General features: G+C 39.4%; 1 protein-coding gene across 3 annotated transcripts in view; it reads right to left on the bottom strand.

Moving 5' to 3' along the window:
* Positions 1-15617, bottom strand: part of Trpc4 (transient receptor potential cation channel subfamily C member 4) — a 162869-nt gene that overhangs the window by 123725 nt on the left and 23527 nt on the right. The window lies entirely within an intron of this gene.

The following is a 15617-nucleotide window of genomic DNA, read 5'->3' as shown; positions in this document are numbered from 1 at the left end:
TGGTGGCACTCAGAGGAAGGACAGCAGGTTGCCAAGAAGAGACTTGATACCCTATGAGCATATACAGGGGGAAGTAATCCCCCTCAGGAACAGTCACAGGGGAGGGGAATAAGGGGAAAATGGGAGGGAGGGAAGAATGGGAGGATACAAGGGATGGGATAAACATTGAGATGTAACAAGAATAAATTAATAAAATAAAAAAAATTTTTTAAAAAGTCACATTTAGCAGAGACTTCAGTTGGAGACTCTGAGAAATTATTTGCAAATATACATATTTACACACACACATATGTACATAAGTGCATATACACATGTGCCTGTACACACACACACACACACACACACACACACACACACACACACACCTGTGTAGAACACTTTAAAAATTAGAAGTCATGCGTTTAGGGTCCCATCAGGAGTGTTCAACCACACCGCTCCTGTAACTTTTGCTGACCATGAAGCTGGCACTGTGGTTGTAGAGTACTGTCGTGTTAGGGAAACGCCTTCTCGCTTGTTCTGTAGTCTGCTCTTACCATTAACAAGCATTCACATCAAAGTCAGTGTGAGTTACTGGTACTACTGTCAACAAGATGACACTGAGTCTAATGAATGCAGCTGTGGGTTTTTTTTTTTTTTTTTCTGTTTGTAAGTGAATTCAATGAGGGAGAGAAAATGTATACTGGTGACATTAATTATCAAGACAAGACTGTGCAACTCAACCTGGAGAAAAAGATAAAACAGAGAATGAATGTACTATGAAAATGTATTTTTCTGTTCTGCCACCTCTATGAGATGACAGGAGTATGCAAGGATTCATTGGAAAACATTTTTATTTGGAAGTCTTGGGAAAGATATAGCTGAAGACGATAAAATAAATTTAAAATGATCGAACACGAAAAAGCCACTGGAAGCAGTATTGTTCCAGCAAAAACCTAGTGTTGTAAGGTTTCAGGAAAATAAATTATATTTCACATGTGAATTCTTTACTGAAGTTATTTTGCATCTCATACCTGTTATTTCCACTATTCTCTGAAAACATGCATGTTTCTGTACATAGGATAAAATGAAAATAAATTGGTCATTTAAACCATTTTCATACTCCTGTTAATTGGTATCTGAAGGCCCAATGTGTATGACTAAATTAACCTGATGTGTATAGTGCTTTAGCTATAGATGAAACAGACTTTGCACTAACAAATATGACCATATTTTAAATGTTTATTTTTTTATTTTTTAATTCTATGTGTATGTGTGTGTCATGTGTGGTTACGTGCACAGGAGTACAGTTGCCCACAGAGGTCAAAAGAAGGCACTGGGCCCCTCAGAGCTTAAATTACAGGTGTCTGTGCACCACTCGACCTGGGTCCTGGGAACTGAACTCCAGTTCTCTGGAGGAGCAGGGAGCAATCTTAACTGCTGAACCATCTCTCCAGCTCCAGATACGACCACATTTAACGGCTTTCAGTTCGAGAAACTGAGTTGTGTACATATAGTTACTTCTGATCCAATAATCATGTAATTAAATTTCAACCCTTGGCCTCCAGATTACTCATCATGAATTCTCCAATGTTAGGCAGAAGACATAGTAACTAAGGTCATTCCTTCATAATCTGCAGGTGTTTAGTATGTTATAATTGACATTTTTTTCAGGTGTTGTTATTGGCTAAGTAAGGCATGAGTATATCACATCTATTGATATTAGACATACAAATTAGTTAAGTCAAGTCTAAGTATAATTTAATTATTCTGAGGATGTTTTTAACTCATTTTGGGATAAGAAAAGAATAATGTATATTACCGAAGGCCAAGGAGGATTCAATATTCTTCAAGTATAGTGAAGACACCAACAAATCAAAAGATTTTATTATGTCAATTTTTAGGAATCTGATCTTGAAGTCCATTTATGCATGTGCGTTACTATCAAAATCTTTGTCTTTAAAGGAGGAGGTGACCCATTTTGGCAGGGCTTGAGTTAGCACCTAAAGAGTGTGGGATCACTGCCATGGACCTCACATGCTAATTCTGCATGGACCATAGCCTGCATGTCTCCTACTGGTGACATCCAGCATTTCTGTTCTGTTTTTACAGTGTATAAACTTCTTTTATCTCATTTTTCTTATATATAATATTTAGGTTTGATGTTTCTTATGAAATCATATATTTTTGTTGAAAAAGTAAACACAAGTAAAATTAAGATACACATAAATTACATATATATATGATATAAGACACAAATATATTATACGAAAAATTGGTAGAAATAATAATTCATTAAGATTTGGAGTTGGTCAAAAAAAGAACAGAAAAAAATTTCATTCAATTTCTTTTTCTTATTACTACTAACTACGCCATCAAATAAATAATTAGGACCTACATTTACTTCTCATGTACAAAACATAAATAAGATGCCAATGGAAGGAACAGTAGGTATTAGTGAACTGAGAAAGAAGAGGCAGAAGAAGAGAAATTAGTCTTAATTAAAATTTGTTTCATTGGATCTAGTTAACTCCCCAAATAGAACCCATTCGAGTGCATTTTAAAGTGATGCTCTCATGGAAGATACTGTACTTCAGAGATAAAGTTAGCGTAAGATACATAAAGAAAAACTGTTTGTATGTCCACAGCAGGAGGAAAGCAACACAGAACAAAGACTGAGGGCTTGAGTGGTCTTTTATCTTTCAAGCTCCTGGATTTAAAAAAAAAAAAAAAGATACCTTACAGGAAGAGTGCTGGGCATGCTTGAAATACAATTAAATTTTATATAGACTCCATATAGTTCAAATACTTCCGGTGGGATATCGGGATATTGAAAGATGCACACAGAAGTTTAGCTCTGCTGTGAAAACCTTCAGGAACAAGGAGGCTATGTAAGTGTGCAGCACAGCACCTTGGCCTGGCTGTTACTCAGGATGCAGCGTGTGGAGGCAGGAGCAGTGGTAGGAGCAGATAAGGCTGATGGAGCTCCTGGGCAGACACACTTATCAGCCACTACAGACCTGCCACTCAACGACGGGAGGTTGGCAAAAGAATGAGGAGCTGAGAGCCGAAAACACCTGGACCAAAAATGTCGAATAAAAGCCTGGTAGAGTCTCACATCCTCAAGATGAGCTTTCCGGAGAAAAAGAAAATTCTCTCCCCATCTAGATTACAGAAATTTGGAATCCTCCCCCGCCCCTTATTTCCCTTTATAAATGGAACAATTCTTAATCACATTGGGTTTCAAAGGATTAAATAGCAAATGGTGTCGTGACTAATAAATAGTAGCAGACGGAGACTAATAAATATGACTTTTGACATAACCTAAAATTCATTTTTCTTAAGTATGGTAGGAGACTGAAGGGGAAAACAGAGAGCATTGTGATTTTACATCGACATGGAAAAAACCCTACAAGCATAAGTTAGCAGCATAAATATGCACAAAGAAACAAACTTTAGATAGTCATGGTCCTGAATTCCTGTTCCCTGAAGGGTCGGCTTCGTTCTGTGCTGGAATAAGCAATGAATGACAGTTTCAGATAAGACTGAGGAAATGCATAGATATCTTCATTTTCAGTAATTATTGCAAAGGGCAACATGAATATTCATCGTTTAAATACATGCATACATATGTGATCCCTTGCCTCAAGGAGAAAGCAGGCCTTGGGTCCACAGGCACGGGACACTACTACACACACTTAGGAATTTGTTATGAAATAGGAACAGCAATAAAAAAAAAAAAAACACTTTACTAACTAAAATATTATGACACCCGAGGATTTTAAAGAGAGAAATAAAGATTATACTTATTTTTAAACTTGAAGACTCTTAGGATTTAATAGAGCCCTAACTTGATGCCAAAACTTGAATGCAATTTTATTCCATGCACAGAGGAGATGATGGTTACTTAGCTGGCTTTTTACCTCGACAGACTTAGGGATATAGTTCAGAAAAATATATAACAAAGGCTACATATCTACCCGGGGAGTTAAAACATATTCATCAATTTCCATTTTTACTCAAGTTGCAAAAATGTTCTCTCTTGTCTTACTCGAGCAATAAATCCTGCTGGTTCCATCCATTTTCATTTTCCTAAATCCTCCCCTTCCCTTCACCCCTGCTGCCCTGGGTTCTAGAGCTTGTTTCCTTAGTGCTCCATCTTCTTCATCGACATGACCTCTTCCACTGACTGCCCTCCCCCATTTGTATACTGTCCAGATGTTGCTATCACCATGACAACACTTCCCTCTGTCGACACCCTTATCTTCGTTCCATATCATTCATGAAATGAAAACTTATGCTACAAAACATACTATAACGTCAACACAGCCATAAGATGCTTTTCACTAATTTCTGAGCCTGGGTTGCCCAGTGGGTCTCTGGTAGACAGCCATGTGTAGACATCTGCTTATAAATTAACTCAAAAGAGCTTTAAGAATCATTTGTTCTTATTGGTCATTATTTCAGTTGTCAGTAGCATTCCCTTGCTCTAACGCCAGCTTACTCTATTACTTTATCTCATTGTCACCTTTCAGATGGGCCTTATGAACAGTCTCACTGAGGCCCACAATACCTACTTTGTCTAAGACGCCTGTCTGTTTAAGCCACTCTGCCTCCAATAATCCCAGGAACGTAGACTTCATTAATAGGAAACCCCTCGTTTATATGGTCTCCCTCAAACCAGTTCTGATGATCACCCACAGCAAACCCAGTTCTTGCATGGACAAGAACGCCAAACTACTTGGCTACCGTGACCTCCCTACGTGACTACCGTTCCTCCCTTGAGCCTCTTGCAGCTCCTGCCAAGTCAGAAAACATTAACCAGAGGACCTCCTCAGCCTCTGAGAAGTCTCCTTTTCTCTCTCTTCAAGGAGGACAACGTGACCTCTTTTTTAAAATGTGTGTTTTACAAGCACTGTGGATCCCTTAGATTTACGACGGTCCCTAAAATGGGCACACAGATAATGACCCATAGCTTTGCATCACTGCCCAACATTTGTTGACTCAGTGAACTGTCCTGTCTGTATGTTTTTAAAGCTATACCTCTGCAATTTTAAATAGTGAAATGCAATTAAGTGATCGAATGACTTTAAACCTTTGCCTACAGTTGGTTTAGCACTGTCAGTCAACAACTAGTAAGCAGTGGGCACAAAATACTGTTTTTTAATGTATTGTTCTTCTCTGCATATCTTTCTTTCATGCTCTTGATAGTTATATTCAGAAATACAATTGTAACACACAAATTAAGATGTGTGTAAGCCCTAACTCTAGAACATGCCTCTCATCTCCGTGGCCTAAACCCTTCAGGGGGAATAATATTTTGCTATTTGTTGGACCTTGGAGAGGAATATGAGAACAGAAGGAGAAAGATTAAAAAAAAACATAGAGAACAATGTGAATATCTTATATAAATGTATAACTAATTCGCCAAATAACAGAAAACTAAAATGTGTGTGTTCATTTTAAAAAAACAACAACAACAACAACATACAAAAATGCAAGAAAAAGAAAACACTGATAAACAATTAATTTTACCATGAGTGAGAACACAGCAAATCAATGATAGGGTCTTGGAAGCCCCCCAGTTGGTAAGAGATCGAGGTCAACAGGAAGTGAGACTAGAAACTGATGGCAACGTGTACAGAGGGGATGCAGAAGGAAGAACCAAAATAATGGAGAGCAGACAGTATCTGGGGTAACACTGGCCAATTTCTTAATTACTACAAAAGTCACTCCTTCTAAAATAAGACCTAAAAAAGCAAGAATCTACAAACAGGTACTTAAGGACAACTTCCTGTGGACAGAGGAGTTAAAAGGGGAACCAGGTTCCTGTAAGAACTAAAGCAACCTGCTTGATTAGCAATAGACATGCCAATAGGAATTAGCTCTTTGCTCAGAGAAACACTGCCCAGGAAACAAAGACTATAAAACAATAAATAGCATCAGTGTTTCATTGCTCAGGCAAATAAATCCTTGCATATCTGAGATAGAGTTCTCCTCACCCATGCAAATGGCTCCCCTGCTAAATACCTATCTATCTACTTTTCAAATCTCTTTTCAATATTTTCATCTTGTTAAATACTCCATCCTAAACCATCATGTCACAGATTTGCCAATCCAAATCACTCTTGTCCTAGGTAGTTCTTTTTTTTTTTTTAAATCAATTTGACACAATTTGTAGTTATCTGAGAAGAGGGGACCACAATTAGGAAAATGCATCCATAAAACCAGCCTGTAGCCAAGTCTGTGGGGTATCTTCTTGATTGATGACTGATGTAGGGAGAACCAGAACCCTCTGCATGGTGCCACATTTGGGAAGGTGGTCCTGGGTCGTTTTAGAGAGCCAACTGAAGCCATGAGGAGCATGCACCACAGCCTCTGCTTTAGTTCTTGCTTCTGGGTTCCTGCCTCGGCTTTTTTCAGTCAACCACAACTCAGGATGCAAAATAAACCAAATAAACCCTTTCCTTTCCAAGTGGCTTTTGGTCATAGTGTTTCATTATGACAACATAATTAAGAGCACTGCCTTCCACACCTTCAAAGATCGACCATACACCATACGCACCCAGGCAGGAACTGCTGTACAGACTTTGCTCTGACAACCCCTTGGCTATTATACACTCTCATGTTCTCTCTTACTTCCCTGAGGTGTAATTAACAGTTTTGCTTTATTAGGAGATTAGATGTCAATGTTTTTTGGAATCCCAAGCATGAAAAGGCTGAACACTCAGGTTAATACCAGACTTCTTAATAGCAACTTTAGAAGCAAAGCTGTAATTTGGTTTTTCTATAAAAACGAAGAGTACAAGTTTCCATTTTATTAAAACTCTTGAAATGTGGTAAGATAAAATTATTCACATGCATATGGAGACTGGTCAGCACTTCTGCTCAAAGGCCACAGAAAGGAAGAGCCCACTTCAAGGGGAGGGCAGGTGGGAAGGTACAACAGTTTCTTGTCATTTAAATAGTCGGGAGACTTTTGTGTAATTTAGCAATGGAAATAGTCGCAAGGGTAAGAGAAGAGTGTTTGCTGTGAGAATGTAGCGTCTGTATATGACAGAGAAGCTGCGTCCATGGAACCTCAACAGTACAGTCAACTCAACAAGACCTGAAGGACTACAGCAGCAGCTGACATGCCAAAGTGGATACGGGGAATCTCACAAGGCTCCAACAGATCAACAGATACAGAAAACCAATGGCTGCTGAGACAGGGAGAATTGGTCTTCCCCAGGGAGGAGTGCCTGACGTCTTAGTCAACCCCAAGTGCTCAGCCCTAAATGCATAGAAACAACTCTAAATGATCTCAGTATGGTGTGTGTGTGTGTGTGTTTTCATGGTTATAACTCATGATAAGTCTTTTATCCAAAACCAAAAGAATTAAATCCTTGTAGCAAGAGAAGAATCACATAAAATGCTTGAGTTTGGAGGCACACCTGCACACAATCTGTATGAATATGTACTTCTGTAGAATTACAATACTTGTGCTGCTGAGGAGACTCTTGGAGAGGTGAGGAGAAGACACCATGGGGCAAAATTGCTGCTGGCAGGAGCCGTGGTGTGGGACTGAGGAAAAGCCGGACCCAGGGAGAAGAAACATCAGCCTGATGACTTTTTTTTTTTTTTTTTTTTGGAGACATGGTTTCTCTATGTAGCCTTGGCTGTCCTGGACTTGCTTTGTAGACCAGGCTGGCCTCGAACTCACAACGATCCACCTGCCTCTGCCTCCTGAGTGCTGGGATTAAAGGCGTGCGCCACTACGCCCAGCTTCAGCCTGATGACTTAAACACAATCGTGATGTTGGAATCACCAGCTGGCAGCTTTGGAAACTGTTCATCTGTAGCTTCACTGAAAATGTGTTCTATATTGGCTTGGAGTAAAATGCTGGGACAAAGTGATATGATAAGCAAGCAGCAGTCTCTCCTTTGGCTACGGAAGGGCATTCTACAGGAAAGCCGGAGGAAAATGAGCATAAGACACTCATGATAGGCATACAGACCATTAAAAAGTTCTTAGTGCTATATTACACTATAACACATAAAGTTAGAAGTTTTGAAATAAGGAATTATTTAAAGTGAATTTGACAGACACATTTACTCACTAGGAAAAAAAAATCACCAAAATTCAAGCAGCAAAATTAATGACTCCCTTGGAGAAAAGGTAACTCAAATAGAAAATATCACTTGAAATGTCTTTCAGCTTCGCTAATCTCCAAAGTCCGAGATATTTATCAATAAGATAAAATAGAGTGCACATGAAGTGTGCTCAGATTATGAAGGAAAAGCAGCCAGTGCCAGGGACAATAGAGAGGGCACACTTCTCCACAATCCACTAGCGGGGATTGACTCTGAAAAGGAATTAGAAATATGTGTATTGGTCTTTTGAAAGGTTTAAGTTGTTTACCAAGAATACTTTTCTTTCACGAATCTACTTGAGAGTTACATTTTACAAGGCAGGCAGTGGATGCACTAAAATAAATGGGAATGATATTCACTGTTTGGAAAAACCCAGAGACTCAAAAGTCCTAAATCACCAGCTAGCCAAACCATGTATTGAATACGGATTTAATGAAATGTCATAGAATAAGATCTGGAGAGGTGCCCAGTTGTTAAGAATGCATGTGCATCGCTCTTGCAGAGGGCATCTGCACTTGTGCACATACACCACATGAAGACACACACCCATGTACACAATTAAACATAAAAATAAACATTAAAAAACCTTCAGCTATTAAAATAATGTGTATTGTACATTTATTGTTACAGAAAAAATTCTACCATGATAAATGGTAATTGTGAACCAAATTTTAAAGCCATCCATGACAACAGAAAACCCTGTATTAAGAAGGCTGCGACTAATTAATAATTAAGAATATTACTCCCCTGTGTGTAAGAAGTGATTGGTTTTCATAGTTAAATATTATAATGGAATTCAATACGTTTCAGTAAAACAAATAGTTTTTAGCCGCAGAATTCTGCTTTGTTGAACAAAACTCATTTATGTTTCATATTTAGCAGAATTCTTGCATTTGACTTGTTTTTCATGGTATTAAAAGCTACACACAGGCGAATGTACATTGCAATTGTATAGCCAAGAATTCTTTCCTACAAAACAGGGAGATGCAGCGAAAGAAAAAAAGAGAAAGGACAGCTCACTTAAAAGGACAGCCTATCCGAATAACAGCCCGTTAGCCTACCGAAACATCTAAAGCAATGAAGGAAGCATAAAACATTAAGGAAAAATTAGAAGGGCCTGAATGATGTTTACCAAACTCTTAAACTCCATAACTGTCAATCCGGACTACGATATGCAGCAAAACTATTAAAATTACTACTTACACAATGAAATACTACTCAGCTATTAAAAACAAGAAAATCTTGAAATTTGTATGCAAATGGATGGAACTGGAAACGATCATCCTGACTGAGGCAAGCCAGACCCAGGAAGCCACGCATGGCATATACGCACTTGTAAGTGGATACTAGCCACATAATACAGGATAGCCACACTACAATCCACAGACCTAAAGAAGCTAAATAACAAGGAGGAGCCTAGGGAGGATGCTTAATTCTCATGCAGAACAGCAAACAGAAAGACACCAAAAGCAGTTGAGAAGACAGGAGCCACCATAGAGATCCTCTGAAAGACCCCTCCCAGTATGGGATCCAAGCAGATGCTGAGACTCACAGCCAAACTTTGGGATGGAGCGAAGGGAGTCTCATGGAAGAGTTAGAGAGATGGAAGGACCTGGTGGAGACAGGAGCTCCACAAGGAGACCAATGGAACCAACAAATCCAGGTTGAGAAAAAGGGGGATGGTGGGTCAGGGTGTGCTGCAGAGACTGATGCACCAACCAAGACCATTGCATGATGAGGACACAGACCCTCTGTTCAGATATAGTAGATAGGCAACACAGTCTCCTTGTGGGTCCCATAATATGGGGAGTAGGGACTACTTCTGGCACAGACTCTGGTGCCCACTCATTAATCACTTCCCCCTGGAAGGGCAGCCTTGCCAGCCTACAGAAGAAGAGGATGCAGGCAGTCCATATGAGACTCGATAGGCTGAGGTCGGATGTTAGGGGAGGAGGTCCCCCTTTTCTGAGGATTGGGGATGGGGAGAGGGAGGGAGGGAGGGAGGGAAGGAGGGAGAGAGGGAGGGAGGGAGGGAGGAACTGGGAGGTTACCAGGGAGGGGTTTACAATCAGAGGAAAAGTGAACAAATTAAATAAAAACAAAAAAACAAGAAAGTATTGAAAATAATTAGTAAAAGTCTATTAAAATTGAAGTAGAAATAAACATTTTCCAATTATTAACAGCAACAGAAAGCACAGAAAGTACAAAAACCTCCTGTAGGCTAAAACACACCCTGTTTAATGATAACTGAGTCAAACAAAAAATCAAGGAGAAAATTAAATATCTCTAGAACACAATATACCCAAATCAGTGTGGCACAATGAAGGCAGTTCTAACAAGAAAGTTTAAAGCAACAACATCAAAAAACATGAGAGACTGGAAGATGTAATCAGAATCAGTGAAACAAAAATGAGCATTTCAAAGAATCCATCTATGAACTGAAGACTTGGTTCTTTGAAAATATTAACATGATCAACAAATGTTTACCCAAATTAATCAAAAAAAGAAAGGAAGCTCAGATTAATAAAATTAGAAGTGGGAAGGTAGAAATGACCACGGAAAACAATGAAATTCAGAATATCTTAAGAATCCATTTTTTTTATAACTTCTGTTTAGCTAACCTGGGAAACCTTAAAGAAATGAATTTCTGGGTGCCCAAAATATTCCAAAATTTAACCAAGATAAGTTAATAATTTAAACAAATCTAGAACCAGCAATGAGATTGAAGTTATACTAAAACATCTCCCAACCCTACAAAGCCCAGAACCAGAAGAATTCACTGCAGAGTTATATCAAACTTTCAAAGAACTCACACTAATGCTGTTTAAGTTATTCTAAAAATTAAAGAGGCTTCCAGGTATTTTTATGAAGCCAATTGTTACTCTGACACTCAAACCAGATAAAGACATACAGAAAGAAGACATTGCATAGTGATCTTCCTGATGAATAAAGACGCAAAAGCAAAATGCAAACAAACCAAATTCAAGACCATATCAAAAAGACCAATCATCATGGCCAAATTGTCTTCATTCTAGAGATTTGAGAATGGCTCAAGAGAAATAAATCAGTAAATATTATCCATCCCATAAACTGACTCAAAGACATAAATTACATGATAACAGCATTATAAGTAAAAAGAATTCTTTGGCAAAACCCATGGAGAGGCAAGGGGTTGAGAAATATAACCCAACACAATAAAGCCATGTTACATTGCTACATGTGACAAGCCAACCCACATCATGCTAAATGGAGAAAGTCTTGAAGTGCTCCTAGTCAACACAGTGCTTGAAGTCCCGGCCAAAGCAGGAACAGGAAATGGAAATAAAAGAAGTATAAATAGGAAGAGAAGTCAAATTATTTGTCAGTGATGTGATTCTACATATAAAAGACATTAAAGACTCCACCAAAAACTTTTCGAGCCAAAAATACTTTCAGCAAAATCTGCATTCAAAATTAATATACACAAACAACAGTCTTCTTATGTGCCAATGATAAACTAAAAAGAAATCAGAGGAATAATTCCATTTATTATAGCCACATACAACGTGGAGGAAATAAACTGAGGAAGACACACCACAGATAGAACTTCCATGCTCATGGATCAGAAGACTCAACAACATGAAACAGAAAAAAGATTCAATGCAATCCCAATCAAAATACCAGAACCTTTATTCACAGACATTGAAAAAATTCCAAATATTAAGATGAAACACAAAAGTTCAAGGGCAGTCAAATCAATCTTGACGAAAAAGAACACTGTAAAAAGTATCACTTTACCTAAATTACAATTCTACCACAGAGCTATAGTAATAAAAAACAGCCTGGTACTGGCACAAAAACAGACATGAAGATTAATTAAACAGAATAGAGGACCCAGATACATTCCATTTAATTGCAACTACCTGATCTTTAACAAAGGCACCAAAAATATACACTGGAGCAAAGATAAATGTCTTCAACAAATGGTGCTGGGAAACCTGGATTTCATGCCACAAAAGTGAAAATACACCCTCATCTTCCACCTTACACAAAACTCAACTCCAAATGGATCAAGGATTTCAACATAAGGCCTGATGCTCTGAAACTTCTAGAGGAAAAAATTATAGAGTAAATTTCAACTTCTAGGCACAGGGGAGGGCTTACTGGATGAGACGTTGGTGCTCAGGAAATAAGACCATCAACTCACAGATGAGACCTCATGCAACTAAAAGCTTCTATACAGAAAAGGGCACCGCCAACACGTTCAGTGCAGTGGAGATGCAGTCCACAGTATGCAGGAGTTCCTTGCCATCTATGCATCTGACAAGAGATTATGTCTAGAATATACAAAGATTTCAAAAAGTTAAACACATGGGGGGGAGGGAGGAAGGGAGGGACGGGGAGGAAGGGGAGGGAGGGAGGGAGGAAGAAATCTGATATGTGAAATGAAAGAGAAAATTCCCAAAAGAAGAAATACAAAATGTTGGTAAACAGAGGCAACATCCTTAGCCATCTGGGAGATGCAGATTAAACTGTGTTAAACTTCCACCCCATCCTATGAGAAAGGCCATCAAAGGGAATATAATTTGCAACAAATGCTGTCATGGATGTGAGGAAAGAGAAATGCTTACACACTGTTGTTGGAAACCAGTCTGGAGTTTTCTTTAAAAACCAGAATAGAACTATTATATGTAGCCCGGCTCAGCACTCCTGTGGAGCACCCTATGCGCTCCACGCTGACTAGCTTTCCTAGGGTTAAAAGGTTCTATCTAGGTTGTTAAGAGAAAAGACAGCAATAGGATTCTCCTGCCTTGGACTTCTCCATGCTACAGTACCCACCTGCCAAGGCAAGACGTTTCTACTAGTATAATCGTTGGGTGATTGTTTACAGTGGTAATCAATCCATCTCTTGGTTGGATTTGAGGCCTGTTCCACAGGAAGGAGTAGGTATTATTCAGAGCCTATTCTTGCCTGGCGATTTAAGCATGGTCAAAACCCATGGCTAAGGAACGCATGGGACCTACAGCAGAAGTGATGACGTCTTTCTAAATGGTCGTGTTGTCAAACTGCCTTCTAAATATGTTTGCACTGTACATTCGTTATGCTCCCAAGCTTGGTAAGGGAAGCCTCTTATTGCTCAGGGTGGTGAGCACCGAGACTCATTAGTGCTCAAATTGCTGGGGGAAAGCAACTAAGGCTGTGGATAGGATAGCTATATAAATGCCCCTTCAACGTGTATCAGGGAACACTGAGGAAGAGGGGGACAGAAGGAATCTAGTACAGAGAATAGGGAGGCCTGCTATCATATGCTGTCCACCAGGCATGGCCCGCCACACATGAATTCATGGCAGCAGTTACCTGCACAAGACCCTCAGAATATCAAGCCAGTTAAGAGCTTCAGCAGAGAGGGGGTAAACTCCCAAAGCCTCACTCCTGGCTGAGGAGCTATTGGCAGTTGATGTTGGTTGGGAAAGGAGTCCCTTTTGTTCAGTAGTGTGCTTACCAATGGGTCTCCAACTTCTAAACACTCACGCTAGAACCCTGAGCACATGGGCAACACTAACTGGACTCAGTTGGTTGAAAATAAATACATTAAAAGGGAGGCTATGAACCTTAGAGGAAGATGAGATGGGGGAGTGGATCCTACGGGTGCTGGAGAAGGACAAAAGCAGTTTTAAAACCAGAATGTTCTAAACATACACGTAGTTTAGACAGCATGCCATGTATCCCTGGCTGGTCTCCAACTCATTATGTAGTACAGGATGTCCTTGAACTTCTAATCCTCCTGCTTCTGCCAGCAAGTGCTAGGATTACAGGTATATGCCACCATCCCTCGTCTCTGTCACGCTAGAGACTGAACCCGCAGCTTCCTGCACTCTATCAGCCAAGTCTCATTCCAAGTAGTAGAAATTCTCTTAGAAAGTTTTACTATACACAAGGACTTTAGTATTTCCTAAAACTTAAAAGACTTATACACACACTTGGTGGAGCGGCTTTCACAGGGCACTGGGCAAGTATAGAAGCAGATGTCGGCTTTGGTTTTTAGTGGATGAGTGGTGCTCTGGTCCTTAGCTCTACATCATCCTTTCTCATGGTTGTCATATGATTCTCAGACATGGACCGCAAGTTCACTTCTTTAGTAACTCGACACTAAACTAATCAGAATACACCTAAGACATTTCTTATCTGCTTGTGGGATGACAGTCACTTTTAAATCCAAGAGACACAGGGCTCCGAGTACTTAGCAGATAGGATTATCCACTCAAGTGACATACTTTATTTTCTGTTAAATCCCCATTCGCACTTTAGCCAAATCAAACTAATTGCCTTAAACCCAAAGCCTTCCATTTTTTCTCTAAGTAGACACATTATTTCAGGCATTATATTAAGACATGAGGAAGTGCCAAGAACTACACTACTGCACAATCTTGCCTGCCAACTCCAGCTGTTCAGCAGCAGCTCTCTCACATAAGCTCTTTCCTGCTGCTTCTTGGGGACTTGGGAGGAAAAATGAAGAGTTAAACCACCAAACTATATCGAAATAAATAAATAAGACATCACTCCACTCACCACAGTGGCCTGAGACTGGTATTTTACAGTTTGTATTAAATATTTCTAAAGGAGGAAGTGACCATTCCAAGTGGGCTGCATGAGCTACTAAAGGGGATAAACAAAATTTGGTAAAGAGATTGTCAAAAAGAGAATCCAGGTGTTCTCAGAAATTCTATCTTGTCACCCTTACTTGATAAAGGCCTTTGGGAGGGAACCACACATCACAGGAGCATGAAGGGGGAGAAAAAAGCCACTTTTCCCCATAAGGGTGAGTGGTTACCAAATAACAAAAGGTAAAATATTAATATAATATAATATAATATAAATGACATTCAACCTTCTCTTAAAAGTTAACAAGTCTTCATATATCCAATCAGTGAATTTACACTGAGTAGCCAGCAGGTATCCGGGTTTAAAAGATTTCTGACACACCATATTAAGAGATTAAGCAGACACGTCAACTGCTTTGAGAAAACCCCTGCCTCATGGTGAGGGTAAGAGGTGGTAACAAAAATCTAAGAGGACCCCAGTGAACCTCACTGCTATATATAGCATGAGAGTAGGGATAACTAGACTGTCATATAGGAAAAGGTTGAGACTTCAAAAGGACTACTACTCAGCCACAGCAACCAGGTCAAATGACAGCTCCAGGGCTAACAGAAGCCCTGGCAGAAACACCTAAGGATTTCAACATCTTCTAGCTGAATGTCACTCTCCAGGACGAAAACTAAAAGCCAAAAACATCACAACTGTATAGAAAGGTCAATCCCAGCAGTGGCATTTGTGATGACTAGGATGTTTTTTTGACACACTTAACACATTTAGGAATAGGGTTAGTTCTTTTTCTTCTTTTTTTATGCATATGAATGTTTTGCCTGCAATTGTATGTCTGATCATCACATGCAGGTGGTGCCGTCAGATTCTCTTATAGTCTCAGATGCTTGTGAGCTACCATGTGGTTCTGGAAATTGAACTCAG

Source organism: Acomys russatus, chromosome 15 (assembly GCF_903995435.1).
Source record: "Acomys russatus chromosome 15, mAcoRus1.1, whole genome shotgun sequence".
Taxonomy (NCBI): Eukaryota; Metazoa; Chordata; class Mammalia; order Rodentia; family Muridae; genus Acomys; species Acomys russatus.
Note: the sequence above shows the minus strand (reverse complement) of the source record. Positions and strands in the feature narration are given on the sequence as shown.